This window comes from Peromyscus californicus, unplaced genomic scaffold, assembly GCF_007827085.1.
Source record: "Peromyscus californicus insignis strain IS unplaced genomic scaffold, ASM782708v3 Scaffold_1__1_contigs__length_55948999, whole genome shotgun sequence".
Lineage (NCBI taxonomy): Eukaryota > Metazoa > Chordata > Mammalia > Rodentia > Cricetidae > Peromyscus > Peromyscus californicus.
In genome coordinates this window covers 33544715-33567560 of record NW_026294492.1, presented here as the reverse complement: position 1 = coordinate 33567560, position 22846 = coordinate 33544715, and the positions used below count along the sequence as shown (strand labels likewise).

The window sequence follows — 22846 nt, the reverse complement described above, 5'->3', positions numbered from 1 at the left end:
TGAATGGGCACCACGAGGCTAACTTTACTACAGGAGAAACACATCAGGAGGGATGTGAATGGGCACCACGAGGCTAACTTTACTACAGGAGAAACACATCAGGAGGGATGTGAATGGGCACCACGAGGCTAACTTTACTACAGGAGAAACACATCAGGAGAGATGTGAATGGGCACCACGAGGCTAACTTTACTACAGGAGAAACACATCAGGAGGGATGTGAATGGGCACCACGAGGCTAACTTTCCTATACGAGAAACACATCAGGAGGGATGTGAATGGACACCACGAGGCTAACTTTACTACAGGAGAAACACATTGGGAGGGATGTGAATGGGCACCACGAGGCTAACTTTACTACAGGAGAAACACATCAGGAGGGATGTGAATGGACACCACGAGGCTAACTTTACTACAGGAGAAACACATCGGCCAGCAAAGAAGAGTGCAGTCCCAGCTCCTCAGGAGGCTGAGGCAAGAGGATCGATCACACATTCAAAGCCAACCTGGACAGCTTAGTAAGACCCTGCCTCAAAATGAAAAGTAGAAAAAAGGGTTAGGAATACAGCTTGATGGTAGAATGTGAGAAGTCTGATTTCAATCCTCAGTGGCAAAAGAGGAAAAAAAAAACCCAGAATCAAAAATGAGCTGGAGCTGGGCATGGTGGTATATCCCTGTAATCCCCACATTTGGGGAGCTAAGGCAAAAGGATATGTGTTTGAGGCCAGCCTGGAGTTTATTGCAAACCCCTGGCCAAACGTGTAATACAACAACAACAACAAAATCAAGAATGACACTATTGGAAATTAGAAAAAAATGAAACAGAATTATGAACTATTTATGAATCTGTGTTAGGTCTTATTTATCTTTACAGCCTAACGAGTTAGTTGGCTTATTCTTCGGACGACTGTCTGAAACTGTTCTGTAAACATCAGGGTAGAATGATATTATAGGCATTTTGGAGATTGTTAAGAATTCTAGACAGATGTCATGGGTGGATGAGAAGAAGTAAGCTAACAATGTATACCAATAAAACAGAAGCCTCTAGAAGGCTTAGATTTAACCAATGTGCAGGCATCCTAACTGAGGAAAGGTAAACTGAGGGTTCCATGATAAACACATGGAGTTCTCTGATCGCTTCAGAGATAACAATCTGAGACATAGCAAATGGAAATGCAAGCATCTTTCAGTAACCCAGAAATAGCAGGATTCAAGGTACATTTACACATTTAAAAAAAAAAAAGAGCTGCCCCCTTTAAAGCACGTGCCTTTCATCCCAGCCCTTGAAAGGCAGAGAAGCAGGTGGATCTCTGTGAGTCTGAGGCCAGCCTGGTCTCCATAGTGAGTTCCAGGACAAGGCTACATAGTGAGACTCTGCCCCAAAACAAAACAAAATGAGAAACAACAAGAAGCAAAAGGACACAAGTTGAGAGCTAACACTTACCAAACCTAAGCTCTGGGAAGAGTAGCAGTGACTCCCAGGCATGTGTCATTCTCATACACAAAACTCATTTTGATCCCACACCACTTTCACTTCTCATTCTGGAAGATCTGGACCAGAGACCTCACGGAGATTACCTGACACATCGTGAGTTCAGGTTTATCAACAACTGCTAAATAGCAGGGCCTTTATGGTGCCAAGCTGCCAAAAAAGTATCCAAAATTTATTTATTCATTTGATGTATATGAGTGGTTTGCCTGGGTGTATACATGCGCACTACATATGTGCCTGGTACCCATGGGTGTCAGAAGAGGATGTTGGATCCCCTGGAATTGGAGTTGCACAGTTGTGAGCCACCATGCAGGTGCTGGGAAATGGACCTGAGTCCTCTGAAACAGTAGTTAAGTATTCTTAATCATTAAACCATCTCTCCAGCCCTCTGCACAAGAGTGTTTCTCTGTGAAAATTTCAAATAAACTTCTACCTTCCAAAGTCTTCCAAATCCGTAGAGCAATCCAGGAAATTTACTATCTGCTTCTCCAGGCAGCTGTCAATCTTTTCTCCAGCTATCATTGTGGAGTTGAATATATTTCGTGTCAATGAATGTAGGAACATGGCTTCACAGCTCCCTTCCAACAGCAAGTCTAAGAAAACTCCAATATCTTTAATATATATAATATATATTATATATATATATATAAAGTCAGGCTAGCAAGCCAACAGAATTTAAGTGTAAATGATAATCCATTACATAAATATTTTAATATACAAAACGGTATAAACAGAATGCTGGCTATACAGGAATCGCTAAGTCTTGAGCAAATCCTTCTCACTCTACCAACACCACCCCTCCTAGAAATACAGGATACCTACAATGACTATGAGCAGCAAAGTGGAGGTCACACAAAAATAATAATAATAATAATAGTAATAGTAATAATAATAACAACAACAACAATAATAATAATAATAATAATAGGCGTAGTACCCTTCTTTGGGAAATTCACAAAGATTCCAACCGACACAGAAGTTTCCTTTGCTGAGGTCCTACCTTCAATATTCTCTCCCAGGAGGCCAATCCAAACACACAGGTGCTCTCACGATTCCCTCATATTCCCCAGCTCATCCCTGCCTCAATACTTTCACAACCCCGATTTTTTTTTCCCCCTGACGAATTTTCTTTTACATGTCAGTCCTAAATGAAGAAAATCAGCTCAAGTCTGTCTCTCGGGAACTTTCCCAGAGCACCAGATCTCAGACCATCGAACAAAACTTCCCCCCTGCTGACCCCTCCTCTGTACCCAGGCCTGGCATCCCTGTCCTCACAGCTCTCCCACCTGAGCCACAGAGCCCCTCCTGCTGGCACAACAGCCTCCATGGAGAAGCTCCTCAGAAGCGCCAGCTCCGGAAAGTGTCCTCTCAGCACTGAGGAGACTGAGGCAGAGGGATCACTGCAGTTTCGAGTCCAGCCTGAGCTGCACTGTGTGTTCCAAACTAGCCTCCTCCAAGAGTGTTCCCCTATCTCAAAGGGGGCAGTGGCGGGTCGCCTGGAGAGATGGCTCAACCGAGGACAAAGTTCTGTTCGCGGCACCCACATCAGGTGGCTCAGCACCACCTGTCACTCCAGATGATCGGTTGTCCTCCTCTGGACTTGTAGGCACCAGGCATGCAAGTGGTACATCCACACCTGCTGGCAAACATTTATACGCATAAGATAAACCATTTCTTTAAGAAGCGGGAGGCCATCACGTAAACCTGGCAGGGGTCAAGGACCTGGAAATTTTTGCAGGCCAGTCTGGAGAACCCAGAACACTTTGGTGAACTGGGAAAAGGGAAAGAAATATATCCTCCTGACAGTGTGACAGCCGCTGAGTAGAGTTTGATGGCTGGTGTGCGCTCTCTCCCTCCCTCCCTCCCTCCCTCCCTCCCTCCCTCCCTCCCTCCCTCCCTCCCTCCCTCCCTCCCTCTCTCTCTCTCTCTCTCTCTCTCTCTCTCTCTCTCTCTCTCTCGGATGAATGTTTTGTTTGTTTTTCACGAAGCTGCAAAGATTCACTGTGGAAAAACAGCAGCAGCCAATGCAGCTCAAGGTGAAATGAAGACAGTACTGTCCTTCATCTGACATTGTACAACACTTCCCTGTGCTCCCAGGCATTTCTAACGAGAAGAAACATTAAGTCTTTTGACCAAGATCCAAGAATAGCTAGGCGGTGGTGGCACACGCATCTCAGCACTTGGAAGGCAGAGGCAGGCAGATCTCTTGTGAGTTCGAAGCCAGGCTGGTCTACAGAGTGAGTTTGAGGACATCACTGTATCAGATGAGAAACCCTGTCTCGACAAAACAGTAAAACAAAAAAGATTCAGGGATAGATCTGGGTGAGTTATAATATTATATGAGACAACATTGTTATCCTGAAATAAGTCACCATTTTTTTGGTAGGGTCTCACCACATAACTCTTGCTGGCCTGGAATTTGGCTATGTAGACAAGGCTAGCCTCAAAGTAACAGAGATCTGCCTGTTGGAATGTTGGGATTAAAGGATGGTTCCTCATCAAACCCAGCCTCATACCTTTTTTTTTTTTTTTTTCCCCGTTTTTCAAGACAGGGTTTCTCTGAGTAGCTTTGTGCCTTTCCTGGAACTCACTCTGTAGCACAGGCTGGCCTTGAACTCACAGAGATCCCCCTGCCTCTGCCTCCCTAATGCCGGGATTAAAGGAGTGCGACACGACTGCCTGACATTTTTTTAAATTTATTTATTTTATGTATATGAGTACACCTTTATTTCAGAAGTGGGCATTGGATCCCACTACAGATGGTTGTGAGCTTCCATGTGGTTGCTGGGAGTTGAACTCAGGACCTCTGGAAGAGCAGCCAGTGCTCTTAACCACTGAGCCATCTGTCCAGCCTACCTCATAACTTTTAACCATAGATAATCTCATGAATTCTACACACCAGGGCTTAGCCTCTAGTCTAGGGTCTTACAAAAATATGTACATTATGTTTATCTGCATCCACTGGGGAGTTGGGGACTTTCTTCAGTAGCACTGTTGAGAATAGTATCTTATCCATTGGTATTGCTAAAAATTATTTCGGGACTTCTCTAATTTAAAACACCCATGCTATTGCAGGTTACTTCCCACTTTTATTTGGGGATGGAAGTGGGAGCTGCCATGTTCACTCCTCATGGACTTCACATATTTCTCATATGCCTCTTCACTGTTAATTCATCCAACTCTAAAGGGTCACTCATCTTTACTAGCCAACCATCTTCATGACAAGATCTTTGGACAAGCCCTGGATTTTCTTGGAGCATTTCATTGGCATCCGTCACCTCTCCTGACAGGAGAGTGAACTTCGTTGGCAGCCTTCCCCCTTCCAAAGCTTCCAAAGCACCAAACTCAGCTCTTTATTTTTTTGTCCCACCTTGAGGCAGCCAATACAGTAAACAACATCTCCCAAAGGTTCGTGTGCAGCATTGCTGACTCCCACTGTTCCAGGACCACTTTCCTTTGATGTCCGTTCATGTTTCTGTGAATTGATGAACTGACAACATGGCAGATGTTGTCCTTCCTCTTTTACTGCTGGGAGAAAAATGAAGCTCCAGGAGCAAGGACTAGGACTGGGCATGGCCCTTGCGGCCTGACACCTGAAGTGGGAAGTGCCATTCCAGACCCAGGAGGCAGCTCAGGCCAGCAGTTAACCACAAGATAGCCTTGGAAGAAATAACCACTGTGTGTGTGTGGTGGTGGTGGGGTATTGGGGGATGTCAGGAGGAATTCAATGCTTCTTTTTAATTAATTAACTGGCTCTAATTTTTTTAATGATGTATAATTCGTACCTCACCCTTCTTCTCAGAACCCAGAGTTCCCCAGACTGCTGAATGAAGCAGGCAAGCATAATTGGTAGTTTAGCAACCTTGGACTCCACTTGGTTTGGGCTCTACACACACCCCTCTGCTAACAATGTGCTTGAAATCTGAGACATTTACCCACACATACAATACAAGTGTCAGCTCCTCTCCAAATAATGCACCTATCCTGCACTGAGATGCATGCACACCCTCTCTGAACTATAGAATAAGTTTCTCCTCCCCTTAACAATCATCAAACATAGATTGAGTCTATTCAAAAGTATTCTCAGTACATATGCCTGAACCGGTTTAGGGTACGTGCACAATAAGGTAAACTTTGTCTTCAAAGTGAACTTTTAGGGAAATCTATTTGCCACCCTACACATATTTATAATTGAGCTTGGATATGATTAAAATCAAATGTATTATGGGATGGGGCATGCACACTAGAGAAAGAGTTATATAACTTAATCTGTCAATCAAAGTAGAGCCATCCAAACTGTCCCTCTTAGCAACCAAACTCCCCCCTTCTCTTGAACCCTATAAAAGAAGTCCCAAACAGTGACTGTAGCCTTTGAGGACCTTCATTTCTGTGGCTTATTGTCAATCCTGACTGTATATTCCTTTCTAATCTGTCCCATCAGTTTGCCTTGAATAAAGTTTGTGTTTCTTTGCAAATCTGTGTGAGCCTCTTATTTCAGTCTGGTGAATAAGAGGCCACGAACCTGGAAACACTGGTCTAGATTGCAGCTGCCACTAACAAAGCCAGGGGTCTCACAGCAAAAGCAGGAAAATTTGAGCAACAAAATGAATGACAACAGTATTGAGCCGTAACACAAAGTACAAAAGAAATATACACGCATCTATACCAGTAAATATAAGTGAACAAATAGAATGTGGGGAGAGGGAGACAAATCTTTCTTACTCAAGAATTTCAAATATGTGTTGTGTTACAGTATTCCTCCAGGAGATGGGACTTAATCATGCCAGCCCCATACCTCCGATAGGAGTTAGATTTATAGATTGGCCACTTCCAGAAGCAAAGTATGAACAAAGAAAATAACTTCCAGTAGAGAAATGTGGCATGCACTCCCCTACAAAGTATTTGAGACTAGCTAGCAGGACATACTGATAACAGATCCCTCTTGGTATGCTAGAATAGGGAGAGCACGCCACTGCTGTGTATTCTCCATTCCAACCACATCATACACACATAATTTCAGTCTAAGCATAAAGAGAACATCACAGAGACTCAAATTCAAGGATTTCTTCTTCCTCCTCTTCTTCTTTCTTCTCCTTCTCCTTCTTTCTCCTCCTTCCTCCTCCTCCTTCCTTCTTTTCTTCCTCCTTCCTTCTTCCTCCTCCTCCTCCCTTTTTTTTCTTCCTCCTCCTCCTCTCCCCCCTCCTTCCTCTTCGTGGTAGAGCACTAGAGAACTCTGGGTTTAGTCTTCAGCAACATGGTACTGCTGTGGGATGTTCTGTATGGCAAATGTGTTGCTGATTAATCAATAAATAAAACACTGATTGGCCATTGGCCAGGCAGGAAGTGTAGGCGGGACAAGGGGGAAAATAAAGCTGGGAAGTGGAAGGCTGAGTCAGAGAGACACTGCCAGCCGCCACGATGAGAAACAGCATGTGAAGATGCCAGTAAGCCACGAGCCACATGGCAAGGTATAGATTTATAGAAATGGATTAATTTAAGCTGTAAGAACAGTTAGCAAGAAGCCTGCCACGGCCATACAGTTTGTAACCAATATAAGTCTCTGTGTTTACTTGGTCGGGTCTGAGTGGCTGTGGGACTGGCAGGTGAGAGAGATTTGTCCTGAATGTGGGCCAGGCAGGAAAACTTTAGCTACATGGTACTATGGATTAGATCCTGAACATTGGTGGGAAAATATGAGATCCAAATGAAGGCTGAAGTTTAGTTAATAGTAAATGTGCCAATGCTTTTATTTTATTTTTTGAGATAGGGTTTATGTAGCTCAAGCTGGCTTTGAATTTTCAGTGTAGCCAAGGATGACCTTGGAATCTGGATACTCCTCCCTCCACCTCCAAGGTTTAGTTCATGGTCTTGATATGTGTACTAAAGTTTTATAACTTTATGTTTAGAGTGGAGCTGGGGTCGGACAGTGATGGCACTTGCCTTTAATCCTAGCACTTGGGATGCAGAGGCAGGCAGATCTCTGTTTGAGGCCAGCCTGGTCTACAGATCGAGTTCCAGAACAGCCAAAGCTGTTACACAGAGAAACCCTGTCTCAAACAACAACTACAACAAAAACCAAAACAAGCAAACTAACAAAAATAAAACAAAAGAGTGGGGTTGGGGAGATGGCTCAGTGGTTAAGATCACTAGCTGCTCTTGCAGAGGACCTGGGCTGAGTACCAGCACCCACATGGTGGCTCACAACTGTCTGTAACTCCAGTTCCAGGGGATCTGATGCCGTCTTCTGACTCTCTTGGGCACACATGTGGTACACAGACATTCATGCAGACAAAATATCTATACACATAAAATAAATTTTAAAAAAGATGCTAAGGATAGAGGAGAAAGGGTAAATGGGGTTTAGTTACTACTATTACAGCTTTTGTGATTACTACGAAATAAAAAGTGTATTAAAAAAATAGAATTCCTGCCAGGCAGTGGTGGTGCATGCTTTTAATCCCAGCACTTGGGATGCAGAGGCAGGTGGATCACTGAGTTTGAAAAGTCAGCTTGATCTGCAGAGTAAGTTCCAGTATGGCCAGGGCTATGTAGAGAAACTTTGTTTCAAAAAACAAAAACAAAACAAAAGCAGAATTGCTGATTATAATAGCATGTCATGTGTGGGAAGGCTAAATGAATTTAAATATTCTAAGGGCCCTGGATTATGCGTGAGAGAATACATGTTTGATTGATCTAACACTGATCAGTGTGTACAGTGCATTCTAGAAGACACCCAGGGCTGGTGAGATAGCTCAGCAGGTAAAGGCGCTTGCTGACAAGCCTGGTGACCTGAGTTTGAATCTCGGGAGAGAGCACAGGCATGGAAAGCTGGCTCCGTGGTTAAGAGCTCTTGTTGTTCTTGCAGAGGACCCAGGTTCAGTTCCCAGCACCCACATGGCAGCTCACCATCTCTAACTCCAGTTCCAGGGATCCGATGCCCTGTTCTGACCTCCTTTGGCACCAGGCAGGCATGTGGTACACACACATACATGCAGACAAAACACTTGTACACATAAAAAGATCTAAATCTAAAAAAATATACTTGAAAAGAAGAGAGCTATCAAGTTGTCCTCTGACCTCCATATGTAGGCCACAGTGCAAGTACACACTCACTCACACACACACACACACACACACACTCACACACACACACACACACACACACACACACACACACACATCACATCACACACATACAAGAAACAGACAAACAAGGCTAGAGAGATGGCTCAGAGGTTAAGAGCACTGGCAGTTCTTCCAGAGGTCCCGAGTTCAAATCCCAGCAACCACATGGTGGCTCACAACCATCTATAATGGGATCTGATGCCCTCTTCTAGCCTACAGGCAGAACACTGTGTCCATAAGAAACAATAACAAATGTAATTTGTAGAAAGGCATTTAGTGGTGTAGCTTAATAGTAGGATGCTTGACCACCATGTGTGAGGCCCTGGGCTTGACACTCTCAGCACTGGGGGAAAAGCTATTTACTAAAGGCATATATATGGTTTACTATGCTGCCATCTATTCCTTCAGCACGGCCACTTAACTGTGACACAGTGACATGAAACCAACCATAGACACTAGGCAAGTGGACCAAATGGACATATGGAGACTGTATTTATATCACTTGTACAGTATGTCTTGTTTTGGAGCACATGCAGACTGTTTTAACTATTCTAACTTTTCTATGTAATGCTATGAATTAAACTCAACTGCATGCATGCTAGGGACTTGCACTACCGATGAGCAGTGTGAAGAGGTCTAATTTAACATTAGTGAGCCATGACAGGCTGCAGACTAACAATACTGGGGCAGGGCTCACCATTACAATAAGCAGGAAAAACCACGAACTGTACCCTGCGGGGACGAGTCAGAATTAAGACAAACAAGTACTAAATGCTCTAGAACATAAAGGATCGCTTACATCACTTGTATATTGATTGCTGATTTCCTTGCAGTAACACCAGTACCAATCACTGTTTGACAAAACTTGTTATCTCACTCATGGCCAACCTACATCCTAATCCAGAATTCTCCTACACTACACCCCCATCCTAATCTGTAATTCCCCTACACCATCCTTTACTCCTTAAAAATCCTGCCATAAAGGAGCTCAATCCTCTCCCTGATCCAACCACTGCGTTGGAATGTATGGGAAGCCCAAGCTCGAGCTTGCAATAAAGGCTCTTTGCTTTTGCATATGAACTCAGACTCCTGATGGTCTCTGGGGGACTCATGACTCGGGCAGAACACTGTGCATCCCTAGCAAGGTGGTTAAATATTTAAGACACAAAAAATATCTTTTCCGGACATACTAGGCCACTTGATCAAGAAAAGAACTTTATTTTGGCTCTGAGTTGAAGCAGTGTTGACAGGTCACATCTGGTGACAGACCCTTTGCTGGTAGAGTCCAGATGTGGAACAGGGAGGATGTCACCTGGCAAGAGACAGGGAGTTTATGTGTATGGATATCCATTTTTTACCTCTTCCCCTTCTAAGGCTACCAGTCTTCAACCATGGGAGCTCCGCTTGCATAATTTTCTGCCTAATGGCCCCTGAAAGGCCCCACTTTTAAACACCATAGTTGAAGTCAGGCTAGTGGTGCTCATGTGCCCTCCCAGCATTTGGATAGTGGAGGCAATAGGATTAAGAAGTTTAAGACCAGCTTTGGCCACATAGCAAATGGAAGACCAGACTGGGCTACATGAGACCTGCCTCGAAAATATGAAATAAATAAAATGATAAACATTGTAGTTGAATTAAATTCCTACTCTCCTGTTACTTCACCATGGGATGAAATTTCACCCCATGAACCCTTAAGGGACACACATTATATCTAAATGACAGGGCCTATAAAGGTCCTTGTCAGGGCTGGAGGCAGCACAATGGTGAGGTACTGAGTTCAGTACCCAGCACCCATATTGTGTGGTTCACAAACATCTGTAAACTGCAGATCTCCTCTAGCCCCCTCACTGTGGAACCTGCACTCATACACACATACACAATATTTAAAATAGCAATAAAAACAAATCTTGAAAGGTTCGTGTTAAAGTGCACGTAAATGTTTTAAGAAAACGAAGGGATATCTCATTCCTAATTCTTCACCAGGACTCCAGGCTGGTATACAGCTAGCACCTGCCACATAGCATGTGCTCAATGTACAAGTCAGAGTTCTTTATAATTAAAATCCTTGTAGAAATTGCACAGTGCTTCATAAAGCATGCACACCGTATTTATTTAACTATTTCTTTTTTAGTGGGCTTCCCAAGAATATTAATTGCATTGACCCTATAGACAGAAAATACTGTGTGTGTGTGGGGGGGGGGGAGACTTTGTCTTCTGAAATGGTGCCTACCAGTCAGTGGTTCATTAGTGTTCCTATATGAAAATATGAATTGATCACATCAATATTGTTTGCACTGTGTTGACTTGATAAGATGGTGTGGTGATCCATGACTACTCTAAACTTGGCAGTGAGACTGTAGATCCTCTAAGGCCACTGCTTAGTGTGATGTCTGTCAGGTCAACAGCAACTAGGCAATATGGAGACCTGTGAACTTAGAAAACCAGGTGTCTCAAAGTCCCTGAGAGTTCCCACTTCAACTATCCCAACTCTTAGATTCCACTTGACTCTGTGTTCTAACCTGCAGTGGGAAATTTATGGCCGTAGACCCAATCCCAGTTTATGACAGTGACCGGCTCCAAAGAAAATGGGAGTCAGAACAAGTCACTTTGGAAGACCTTTGAAACTTGACCTCGCCACTCCCTTAGTGACGAGTTTGTCTGCCTGGACCCTAGAAGATTCACAGATGGATTCTTCCCTGAGCTTTGGCTATTAGAGCTGAGAGCCAAGGTCAAGGTCAGCCACAGGGAAGGGCATCAGCTGGGACCTGAGTGTACACTGGCTTTACCTGGTACTGTCTATTGTGATGTCATGGAATCTCAGTCTAGAGACAGACACTCTGTAGTTGAGAGGGGCATAGGCTTGAGAAATGTCCCTAATATGGGGGCTTGCTTTCCCACTGCCAACACATCTCAGCCTTATGCTACTCGGTTTCTTGGTTTATGGAATATGGGTGTTGTTTTCTAGGTATCAGAGCCAGACACAGGTGGCAGCCAAGACAGAGGTACGTGATAGCCACTTTCTCTTGAAACTCACTTCTCTCCAGGCTGGAACCCTATAGGTTTGTCTAAATGCCTATCCTCTGGGCCTTAGGAAGAACTGAATGGAGGGGAGAGGGGGGTTGAGACAGCGTTGATAGATGGCTTCCTCTTTTATTTTTTCTTCCTTGTTTTGGTTTTCTGAGACAAAGTCCCTCTGTGTATCCCTGGCTCTTCTGACTCACTCTGTATACCAAGCTGGCCTTGAACTCACAGAGTTCTGCCTGCCTCTGCCTCCCAAGTGCTGGGATTAAGGGCGTGCACCACCACTGCCCAGCTTGCCTTTCTCTTAATTCACTTCAAGAAGCATTAGGATGGGCATGGTGCAGGAGTATCTCTCTGAGTCGAGGTCAGCCTGGTCTACATAGTGTGTTCCAGGGCAGCCAGGACTACACAGGGGGAGTCTGTCTCAAAAAAAAACCAAGAAGAGGAGGAAGAGGGAAGAAGAAAGAAGAAAGAAGCAGAAGGAGGAAGAGGAGAAGGAGGAGGAGGAGAAGGAGGAGAAGGAGGAATACGAGGAGGAGAAGGAAGAGGAGGAGGAAGAGAAGAAGGAAGAGGAGCAGAAGAAGGAAGAGGAGAAGAGGAAGGAGAAGGAGAAGGAAGAGGAGGAGGAGGAGAAGGAGAAAAGAAGGAAGTAGTAGTAACGGTAGCTTTAGGATCTATTATCAAATAGACACTGAGGCAGAATGTACTAGATGCTGAGAAAGTGCTGTCTAGGAGCTCGAGCTGAAGTGAGACATTCATATGACATTACTTTGAGGAAAAGAATGAGGTAAGAGTGCTGTGGGTATTGTCCATCACACGGGATGGGAGGCAGACGGTAGAGTGACTTTGTTTAATAAAGAAAGATTTATAATCATATGACGAGACAAAGAAGATCAAGTGACACTTGCTGTGGGATTTTTATTTCCAGCAGGAGTACAATTGTTTGAGTTCGTGGTGCACGTGTTTAACATTAGTAGGTCATGCCTCTTCTGAGTTTTCGATCATGTGAGCAGACCATGAGTGACTGGCTCCCCCACAGTCCTGCCATCTTGTCCAGACTTGGCACATCCACCTCTTATTTTAGTGATTCCAATGAGTGTGTGGTATCGCATTGTGATTTCCTGTGCAACCCCCATAACTAAACACTGAGCAGTGTCTCAGGTTTATTAGTCATTTGGAAATTCTCTCTTGTAAACTGCCTATTCAAGTCATTTGTGCAGTGTGTGTGTGTGTGTGTGTGTGTTAGTAAGGATCAAATTCAGGTCATTGCTCATGCTAGTCAAAGCACTCTACCACTGAGCTACATCTCGGGTCCATTTTTTTTCCTTGTTTTTGTTTTTGTTTTTTGAGACAGAGTTTCTCTGTGTAGTTTTGTTCCTTTCCTGGAACTCACTCTGTAGCCCAGACTGGCCTCGAACTCACAGAGACCCGCCTGCCTCTGTCTCCCAAGTGCTGGGATTAAAGGCATGTGCCACCACCGCCTGGCTTTCCTTGACTTTTATTAAAAATAATTTAAGGCAAATCAAAGGCACACAGAATTGGTAAATGAGCCTAGTCTGAACAAGGCACTACATTCAATCCTTTCTATCATCTATCTATCTTATCTATATTATCTATCTATATCTATCTATCTATCTATCTATCTATCTATCTATCTATCTATCTACTGACCCATCTATCCATCTATCTATCTATCTGTCTGTCTGTCTATCTATCTATCTATCTACCGACCCATCTATCTATCTATCTATCTATCTATCTATCTATCTATCTATCTATCTATCTATCTATCTATCTATTTATCATTTATATCTATCTATTTACTTATTTTATTGCTAAGGATCAAATCCAGAGTCTTGTGCTCTCTACAAGCAGTCCACCACTGAACTACATCCACAGGCCTGGTATAATATTATAATTTCTTTTTTGTTTTTTTGTTTTTCAAGATAGGGTTTTCCTGTGTAGCCCTGGCTGCCCTGGAATCCACTTTGCAGACAAGGCTGGCCTTGAACTCACAGAGATCCATTTGCCTCTGCCTCCCAAATGCTGGGATTAAAGATGTGCACTACCACCACCCCTTGTAAATACCATTTTATATAAGTGATGCTGAAACCTGAGAATACAACAGATCTTTTCATATTGAGCTGCTTAAAGAACCCTGCTAAGTGTATCACTTTGACTTTATTCTCCTGTAGGAATATTCTCTAAAGTATGTCATGTGTAAATAACAAGTTTTATTGCCTCTTTTCCAACCTTACGTCTTGGTTCTCCATGCCTTCATTTATGATTATGACTTCAGGTACAATATTCAGTAGCAATGTATTATGGGCATCTGTCTCTTTATTAAGTCAAGGACATTTTTCAGTAATTCATCAGTTATGTATAATGTTTTCTGTGGTTTTTTAAATATTCTTTCCCAAGTTAAGGAACTTTTAGCAAGAATTGGTGTTAATTTAAAAAAATCTTCTAAAATTTTAAATTAAATCTCTTTATACTGAATGCTAAATATTAAGTATATTTCCTGCCTCTATTTAGATGATCATATATTTTTTTCTTGTTCGTTCAATCAATGTACTGAGTTGCATGAGAATGTAAGATAATAAACCAGCTGTGAATTCCTAAGATACGTATAACACATTTGTAATGTTGGTCCCAATACTTTAATTAGATTCATTAGATTCAGTTTGCTGATATTTTGTTTGGGATTTATGCATCTATGCATAAATATATAGACTGGTCAGGTCTTAATTCGATTTTAGAATGATGATTGTGCCGGCTTCCTCAATTAAAAATAGAAGCAAATCTGAATTTCCAACTCATTAATGTAACAGACGCCCTCAATACTCATGGAATTGCAAGGGTTTTTGGAGTTCTGTACCAAGAATCTGGAACAAAGACCAGATTGTTCTTTATCACACACACACACACACACACACACACACAAACACACACACACACACACATACACACACACACAAACACCCCACACACACTCCAAATCAGGAGATACTAAGGTTAAGAAGTAGGCTCTCATAGCTCCTCTGAAATTTATAGACAAACTTAGGTAAGAATTCTCCCGAGCCCAAACTCTGCAGGACAGGACAGGCTAGAAAAATGGGTACACTTTTGTGTGCTTCAGTCTTGTGGAAGGATTCTTTCCTTTTCAGGGAGTTCTGGCCTCTGCTCTTAAAGCCTTCAGCTGATTGGGTGATGCCCACTCACAGTATGGAAGGTAATCTGCTTTAAAGTGTACTGATTTTAAATGTTAATCATATGTAAAATTACTGTCAAAAATTTCTAGACTAATATATGGCCAAACAACTGGGCTCCATAGCCTAGCCAAGTCAGCATAAATTAACCATTACACTCCTTTCTCTTGCTTAGGTTTATTATTACTATTTTTAAAAAGGTGTGTGTGTGTGTGTGTGTGTGTGTGTGTGTGTGTGTGTGTGTGTGTGTGTATAAAATTGTGTGTGTGTATAAAATTGTGTGTTTGTGTAATTGTGAGTGTGAGCATGAGCACAGGTGCCAGCAGAAGCCAGAGGTGCTGGATCCCCCTGGATCTGGAGTTACAGGGGATTGTGAGCCGTGTGATATGGATGCTAGGAATCAAACTTGGGACCTCTGCAAGAGCAGTTATGTGCTGTTGTTAACCGCTGAACCATCTCCCCAAGCCTAATTCTACGCCTCTTTTTTATCTGGAAAGAGTTTCATAACTTAAATAGTTCTTACGTTTAGGTTTTTACTCCATCTCAAGTTCATTTTTAAATATGATATGAAGTAAAAGGCCCAACTTCATTCCTTTACATGTGGTTATCCAGTTGTCTCAGCACCATTGGTTGAAGCTTCTTCTTTTTGCATTGAATGGTCATAGTGCCTACGTAGAGAATCAGCTGACTTTTAATATTAGATTCCTTTGATCCTATAGGTCTATTTTTTAAATAATTTTTTTGGTTATTTTTAGAGACAGGGTTTCTCTTTGTAACAGTCCTGGCTGTCCTGGAACTCTGGCCTCGAACTCACAGAGATCCGCCTGCCTCTGCCTTCCAGGTGCTAGGATTAAAGGCTGTGCCACCACCACCCTACTCTATAGGTCTATTCTTAAACCAGTACCACAACTATTTTTGAGTACTGTGGTTTTGTACACCGTTTTTCTTTTTCTTTTTGGTTTTTCAAAACAGGGTTTCTCTGTGTAGCTCTGGCTGTCCTGGAACTCACTCTGTAGACCAGGATGATCTCAAACTCACAGAGATCTCACCTGTCTCTGCCTCCCGATGCTGGGATTAAAGGTGTGTACCACCACTACCCGGCTCTGTACAAAGTTTTAAAATCAGAAAGTATGGGTCCTCTGACTGTTCTTATTTTTTAGCTATTTATTTATTTATTTGCTATGCATACAATGTTCTGTCTGCATGTATACCTGCCTGCCAAAAGAGGGAACCAGATCTCATTACAGATGGTTATAAGCCACTATGTGGTTGCTGAGAACTCAGGACCTCTCTAAGAGCAGCCAGTGTTCTTAACCGCTGAGCCATCCCTCCAGCCCTGACTGTTCTTTCTCAAGGTTGTTTTGGCTCCTGAGGGATCTCTGTAATTCCATAGGGATTTTTAGGACAGGGTTTTCATTTATGCAAAAAAGGTCACTGGGGTTTGGGTAGGGATTACACAGCATCCCTACAGAATCTATAGATTGTGTTGGTGATGTCATTTTACCATCAAACCTTCTGATCATGAACAAAGGATGTCTTATTTACTATTTACTCTCTACAACAGTGTTTTGTAGTTTTTCCATCTCATGACATAGCCACCTCCCAAACACCCCATCTACTAATACCATTACTTTGCGCGTTAGGATTTCAACATATCAATTTGGGGGATAACACTGGACCCAATGTATGTTGGGGGGAGTTCCCAGGTATTTCTATTTTGTTGAGTGTCTTAAAAAAAGCAAATAAACCACATGAGTACATGTTTGGTTTTTCTGCACCATTGCTTATGACCATGGCAACCCCCACTTTGTGTTATTAGTATGGGGTAGTGTATTGACCACTGTGCTATGTTGAAATAGTCCTGCATTATGTAAACATCATTTCACTGTGTGTATCTACTGTATCTGGTACTGTTACACTGCGCACAGTCCCTTCCCTCCCCACTCTCCTTCACTGTCTCCCCACAGTGTCCTTAACTCTTCCAGTCATTTCTACTTTCATGGCATGTTTACATCTGTGAGGTTATGCACTCTATGAAATTAGGAACCACAAAGGAGAAGAATCATTTGATGTTGTCTTTCTGAGGCTGGCTTAGCTGCTTTATAGGAGTTCCTATAAAGCATCCCTTTTCCTGAGAAAACTATGTAACCTTGTTCTTGGTGACAGAAAAAGTCCATTGTGTATACACACACACATTTAACATCCATTCCTCCATTGTTGCACACATAGGTTGGTTCCATAACTCAGTTATTATGTATAGTGCTGCAGGAAACGCTGATGGGCACGTATCTCTGTCACATTAAACCTCCACACATTCTTTGGATAAATTCCAAACACTCAGACTCATCATCATTCTGTAAGTTCTGGCCAGCCCAGTACGTGTACTATGTTTATGTTTATTAACAAATTTCTGCACTCTATCTTATATTTTTGAGTAGTTCCAATAAGTACAAGTCTAGGTAGGCACTTGTTTTCTTATAGCACATTCAAGAATTTATCCTGGGCTGGAGAGATGGCTCAGAGGTTAAGAGCACCAACTGCTCTTCCAGAGGTCCTGAGTTCAATTCCCAGCATCCACACGGTGGCTCACAACATCTGTAATGAGATCTGGCACCCTATTCTGTGTACATAATAAATAAATATTAAAAAAAAAAAGGAATTTATTCTGTTGTTTTCTCATGCCCTATCTTTCTAAGAACATGGCAGCTCTTCCCCTTACTGCTCATGCGGATATGCCTACTCTTTTATTCGGGGCCAAGTATTAAGATTCTTCCTCTTCCGTTTTCAGCATTTTTGAATCTACTTAATTCAGCTGTTCTTCGGCTTCTGCTGTCCTAACACTTACATATCAATGCTTCTCAGTTCTCACGAGTTTCTAGTTATTAAGTCAAAGATCAGACTGCTTCGAAGCAGTTTTTAGGGATGAGGAGATCTGTCAGTCGGTAAAGTACTTGCTTTACAAGCGTGAGGACCTGACTTCCATCCCTAGAATTATGTAAGACATCTGTGCTCAGTGGCACACACTTGTAATACCAGCACTGGGCTGGGGGTAGAGACAGGCGAATCCTTGGGGCTCCCTGCCCAGACAGTTCAGATCTTGACAAGCTCCAGGCCAATGAGAGACTTTGTCTCAAAAATCAAGGTGGATGGCACCTGAGGAATGACGCCTGACGCTGACCTCTGGCCTCCACGTGCACATGCCACATAAGCAGGCACACCCCTGCACACCTGTGTACCCACGTGCACATGCATATGCACACACAAACATACATATAAAAAAAGCAGTTTTTAGACTCTTGGAAAATGGAGCTGAGAGTCCGGGGTTTCTATATTCTTCAGTGTTGTTAATCCTCAAGTAATGTCTTGCTACATTCTTTCTGCCCTCGCCTTCTGGGGCTCTTCTACGGTAGCTCCTGTGTTTCTTGGTTCGATTTTATCTCTCCTTGCTGCACCATAGGTACCTTCTTCAGATCCTTCATTACACGGAAATTTCAATTGAATAGGAGAGGTTTTTTTTTCATAGACATTTCATATACATCACTGGGATTAAAGGCATTTGCCACCCAAGTTCAGATGTTTTGTTTGGGGATGGGGTTTCATTCTGTAGCCCAGGCTAGCTGGGAACTTACTAGACATCCTAAGATGGCCTCAAACTCATGGTAATTCTTTTATGTCAGCCTCCAGAGTGGAGAGTTTACAGGCATGAGCCACCACAACCTGGCTTTACAGTGGGTTTGGAAGTCTAGGAATTCACTCAAAGCATTTCATCTGCCTTTAATGATGGCACCATCAATTCAGAAACACTTTAAAATTCATGGTTTGAGGGTGTTTGGAGACCACTCAGGTCATGTGAACACGATGCTATCTCCAGTCTTCTACGAGACAAACTTGCAGGCATGCCTGTGAGGGAGTTTAGAGACTGTGTTAACTAAGGTGGGAAGACCCAGTCAAAATGTGGGCAGCATGGCTCCATGGGCTGTGGTCTCGAATGAAATTGAGGAAGTGAGCCGAGTGAATACCACCAGTCATCTCTCTCTGACTGTGACTGGAATGTGACCAGCTAACACCTGCCTTCTCCACCATGATGCTCTGCACCCTCAGACTGTGAGCCAAATTAAACCGTTCCTTCCTCAGCCTGCTTTTGGGACAGCATTAAGAGTAACTAATAGAGACTGGGAACCACACAAGCAGCCTGTGGCTAAAGGTTTCTGGGGACTCCCCTTCAGGCCTTGTACTTTTCAGTGTGAAGCCAAGTTTGCTGGCAGGCCCCAGGGCCTAGGAATAAGTGGTAAATCTGTCACTTAGAACTTGTAAATGAGCATGTGGGGGCGTCTTCTGCTGGATTAAAATGATACTAATTGGTGAGATTGTTTAGTGGTTAAGAGCACTTGCTGCTCTTGCAGAGGACCCAGATTTGATTCCCAGAATCCACACGGTATGCCACAACCATCTGTTGTAACTCTAGTTCCAGGGGATCTGACACCATCTTCTGGACTCAGAGGGGCACCAGGCATACATGTGGTTCACTTTCATACAAGTAAACATTCATATACATAAAAATAAATAATGTTATTAACAAATACATCTTTATGAAGCGTAATATGTTTTGCTTTTTGCATTGTATAATAATTAAATCAAGATAGTTAATACATTTTTCACTTCAGATTTTTTTCATGTGCATGATGAGAAATTTAAGATCTATTTTAGCTATTAGAGTTTTTAAAAAGTTTTCTTTAATTAGTTCATTGTCCAAGGTGGTAGGAATTTTTTTTTTCCCAGAGGTGAGGACCAAACCCAGGGCCTTGCGCTTGCTAGTCAAGCGCTTTACCACTGAGCTAAATCCCCAACCCCAGAATTTTTTAATCGATTTATTTTCTTTGTTCTAGTCTTTCACATTTGAATACTTTAAAATTCACATTACCAGCCAGAAGTGGGGGGATGGGGTGGTGAAGAGGTGGTGCGCGCCATTAATCCCAGCACTCAGGAAGCAGAGGCAGGCAGATCTCTGAGTTTGAGGCCATCCTGGTCTACAGAGTTGTTCCAGGGGAGTCAGATTTACACAGAGAAACCCTCCTATCTTGAAAAATGAAAAACAACAATAACAAAAAAAAATTCACATTATTTTTCACACTTGAATTCTTTCATAAAAATTGAGATTTTTTTTGTATTTTATGTATATGAGGATTTTGCCTGCAAGTAAGTGTACATGTGCACCACATGTTGCCTGGTACTTCCAGGGGTCATAAGAGATCAGATCCTCTGAAACTGGAGTTGAAGTTATAAGCCACCATGTGGGTGCTGGGAACCGAACCTGGGTCCTCTGTAAGTGTAGCCCCCGCTCTTAGTGGTTGAACCGTCTCTCCAGCCCCTCAACATTTGAATTCTCAACCCACTTAGAGCCCATCTCTGAATCCCATATTGAGAAATGATCCACTTTTATTTTTCTCACTGTTTGCCACTGTCTTAGTTTCTATTCTGTCGCTGTGACAGAATGCCCTAACAAAAGAGCCTTAACGGGTCAAGGGTTCACTTCAGCTCACCATCACCCAAGGTTATGGTCCATTGGTCCATCGTGGTAGAGGAGGTCACAACTGCAGGGGCTTAGGCTAGCGAGTCACGTTGCATCTGCAGTAAGAAGCGGAGATGAGTGATGAGTCCAAACTGGAGCTCACTTCTCTTTCCCCACTGACTCAGTCTCAGATCCTAGTCAGAGAATGGGGCCACCACAGTGGCGCCCCAGGTATGGTTATCAAGATGGTCCCCCTTGGGCATGCTCAGAGGCACAGGTCCACATGATTCTAGATTTTCGCAAGTTGACAGCACTTATCACAGCTATGGAATCATTTCTTGTCACTATGTGGAGCTCTCTTCAATTAAGCTGCCATATGTAAGTGAATTTATTTCAGAGCTGGGTTTAGGGTTTTTTGTTTGTTTGTTTTGAGACAGGTTTCTCTATATAACCCTGGCTGTCTTGGAACTCACTATTTAGCTGAGGCTGTCCTCAAACACAGAGAAATTCTTCTGCCTCTGCCTCCTGATTATTTCAGAACTTTTTTGTTTTTAAATTCTACCTGCCTGCTCCTGTTCTTATGAACTTGTTTTATGGTATGTCTTAATTTTTGGTCCAGTAAATTGCTCCCTTATACTTCTGTTTGTGGTTACTTTTGGCAATTAGCAGACCTTTCTTTTCATTTATTTACTTATTTACTTATTATTTACATTCATGGTATTCATTAATTACACTCATGATATTAATTACATTTGTGGTATTCATTGATTACATTTGCAGTATTCATTCAATAACTGCATTTATAATATTCATTAATTACATTACGTGTATTGATTTATTACATTCATGATATTATGTCCTGATACTACTGTCCATTTGTGGGACTTTTCCATCACATAAAACAGAGATTCTGTACTTAGGAAATCATTGCTCTATATTCCTTTCTTCTCCATCTTGAGATAACATCTAATCTTTCTGTCTCTATGAATTTGTATATTCTATTTATCTCATGTAATACAATTCTGTAGTATTTGTCCTTTTTTTAATGTAAAGACTTTTTTTTGTTTGTTTGTTTGTTTTTGTTTTTCGAGACAGGGTTTCTCTGTGTAGCTTCGCGCCTTTCCTGGAACTCACTTGGTAGTCCAGGCTGGCCTCGAACTCACAGAGATCCACCTGGCTCTGCCTCCCGAGTGCTGGGATTAAAGGCGTGCGCCACCACCGCCTGGCTTTAATGTAAAGACATTTTATGTACAACTGCAGGAGAAATAATACAGATAGCTTGAACATAAAAACAGGTTATAATTCAAGTCCAGGGTTATTTTAAACATTCAGTTCTTTTCATCTACCATACTGGCCACAGGGATTGAACATAGGTTGCCAACGCTTGGCAACAGGTGCCTTCAGCCACTGAGCCATTTTGCTGGCTCCCACATGGCATCTTACCTGTTTAGTTGACTGTTTTCCTTACTAATGCAAGTCTCTAGAGCACAGGACTCATATTTACCTCTAGAGTCTCAGGACGACACATAATAATCTAGGACTTAGGTTTGTTTAATCACTTACTAATTTGCATGTGGGTGCACGCATGGACAAATGGCATGCACGTGGAGGTGAGCACAACTTGTGCAAATTGCTTTTCTCCTTTTACTATGTGGGCTCCAGAGATGGGACTCATGTCATCGGGATTGGTGTCAAACACCTGTGCCCACAGAGCCATCTTGCTGGTCCCTTAGGATATGTAATCTATTATTCACAACTAAATAAATGAGATGGTAACTAATGATATGTTTGCAGATGACAACTGATAAAACATATCGCTATCCCCTAGATAAGATGAGATGTGTTGTCTCATCTGGGCCATGGTGTCATCAGAGACCTTTCAGGGGGTCTTGGCTGGTCAAACCTGATGTATCTTAATCTTGAACAAATCCATAGCCTCTGGTTTTCTGTGGAAACAAAAGAGACTCTTTTCCAAAGCAACATATCCTTATATCCAAATTTTGAAGTCAAGGTATCTTTAAAATATACATTTTGGCATAACTCAACAGCTTTTACAATCAAATGTTTTTCTGCAGTTAAAAATATAAAGACAACACAATCCAGATTCTCTGTGTAATACTCATTTTTATGTGGCTTATTCTTTATATTAATTTTACTGACTCTTTAAAGACTTTATTTTTTTAAAACTATGTATTTGTTTCTATAACTTTATATATCACCTTTTTTTGTCTCTTTCAAGCCTACGTATATTTTACACACATTGTAAACTATTACATCTGAATCTGTCTTATTGTGAATCTATTGCTTTAAACTGCAGCAGCTGTGGCTGCTGGCTCCACCCACCTCAGCTTCCCAGCATGGCGGTGGTTTACCACGAGCTCTGGGAGCTATCATGGGTCTATGCTTTTATCCAAGCAGCGTGTAGTCCAGAAACCTCTTTTTTTGTTTTGTACCAGCAAAGGCTAAATCCACCATGCAGCTTAATGTGCC

The 22846-nt window shown here is 42.4% G+C and overlaps 1 protein-coding gene and 1 long non-coding RNA gene across 11 annotated transcripts in view; one reads left to right on the top strand and one right to left on the bottom strand.

Annotated features, from left to right (window-relative positions):
• Nucleotides 1-22846, top strand: part of Haao (3-hydroxyanthranilate 3,4-dioxygenase) — an 87494-nt gene that overhangs the window by 30830 nt on the left and 33818 nt on the right. Inside the window, exon 3 of one of the 10 annotated variants that reach the window (XM_052746429.1) lies at nt 11583-11619. The exons of the other annotated variants lie outside the window; for them this stretch is intronic. The gene's annotated coding sequence lies outside the window, so the exon portion shown is untranslated. The remainder of the gene's footprint in view (nt 1-11582; nt 11620-22846) is intronic. 10 annotated transcript variants of the gene reach the window in all.
• LOC128115580 (uncharacterized) lies at nt 1644-21361 on the bottom strand. The gene is made up of 2 exons (XR_008220210.1): nt 20388-21361; nt 1644-3128 (listed from the first exon to the last, which is right to left on the bottom strand). It is a non-coding gene; the product is annotated as an uncharacterized LOC128115580 (long non-coding RNA).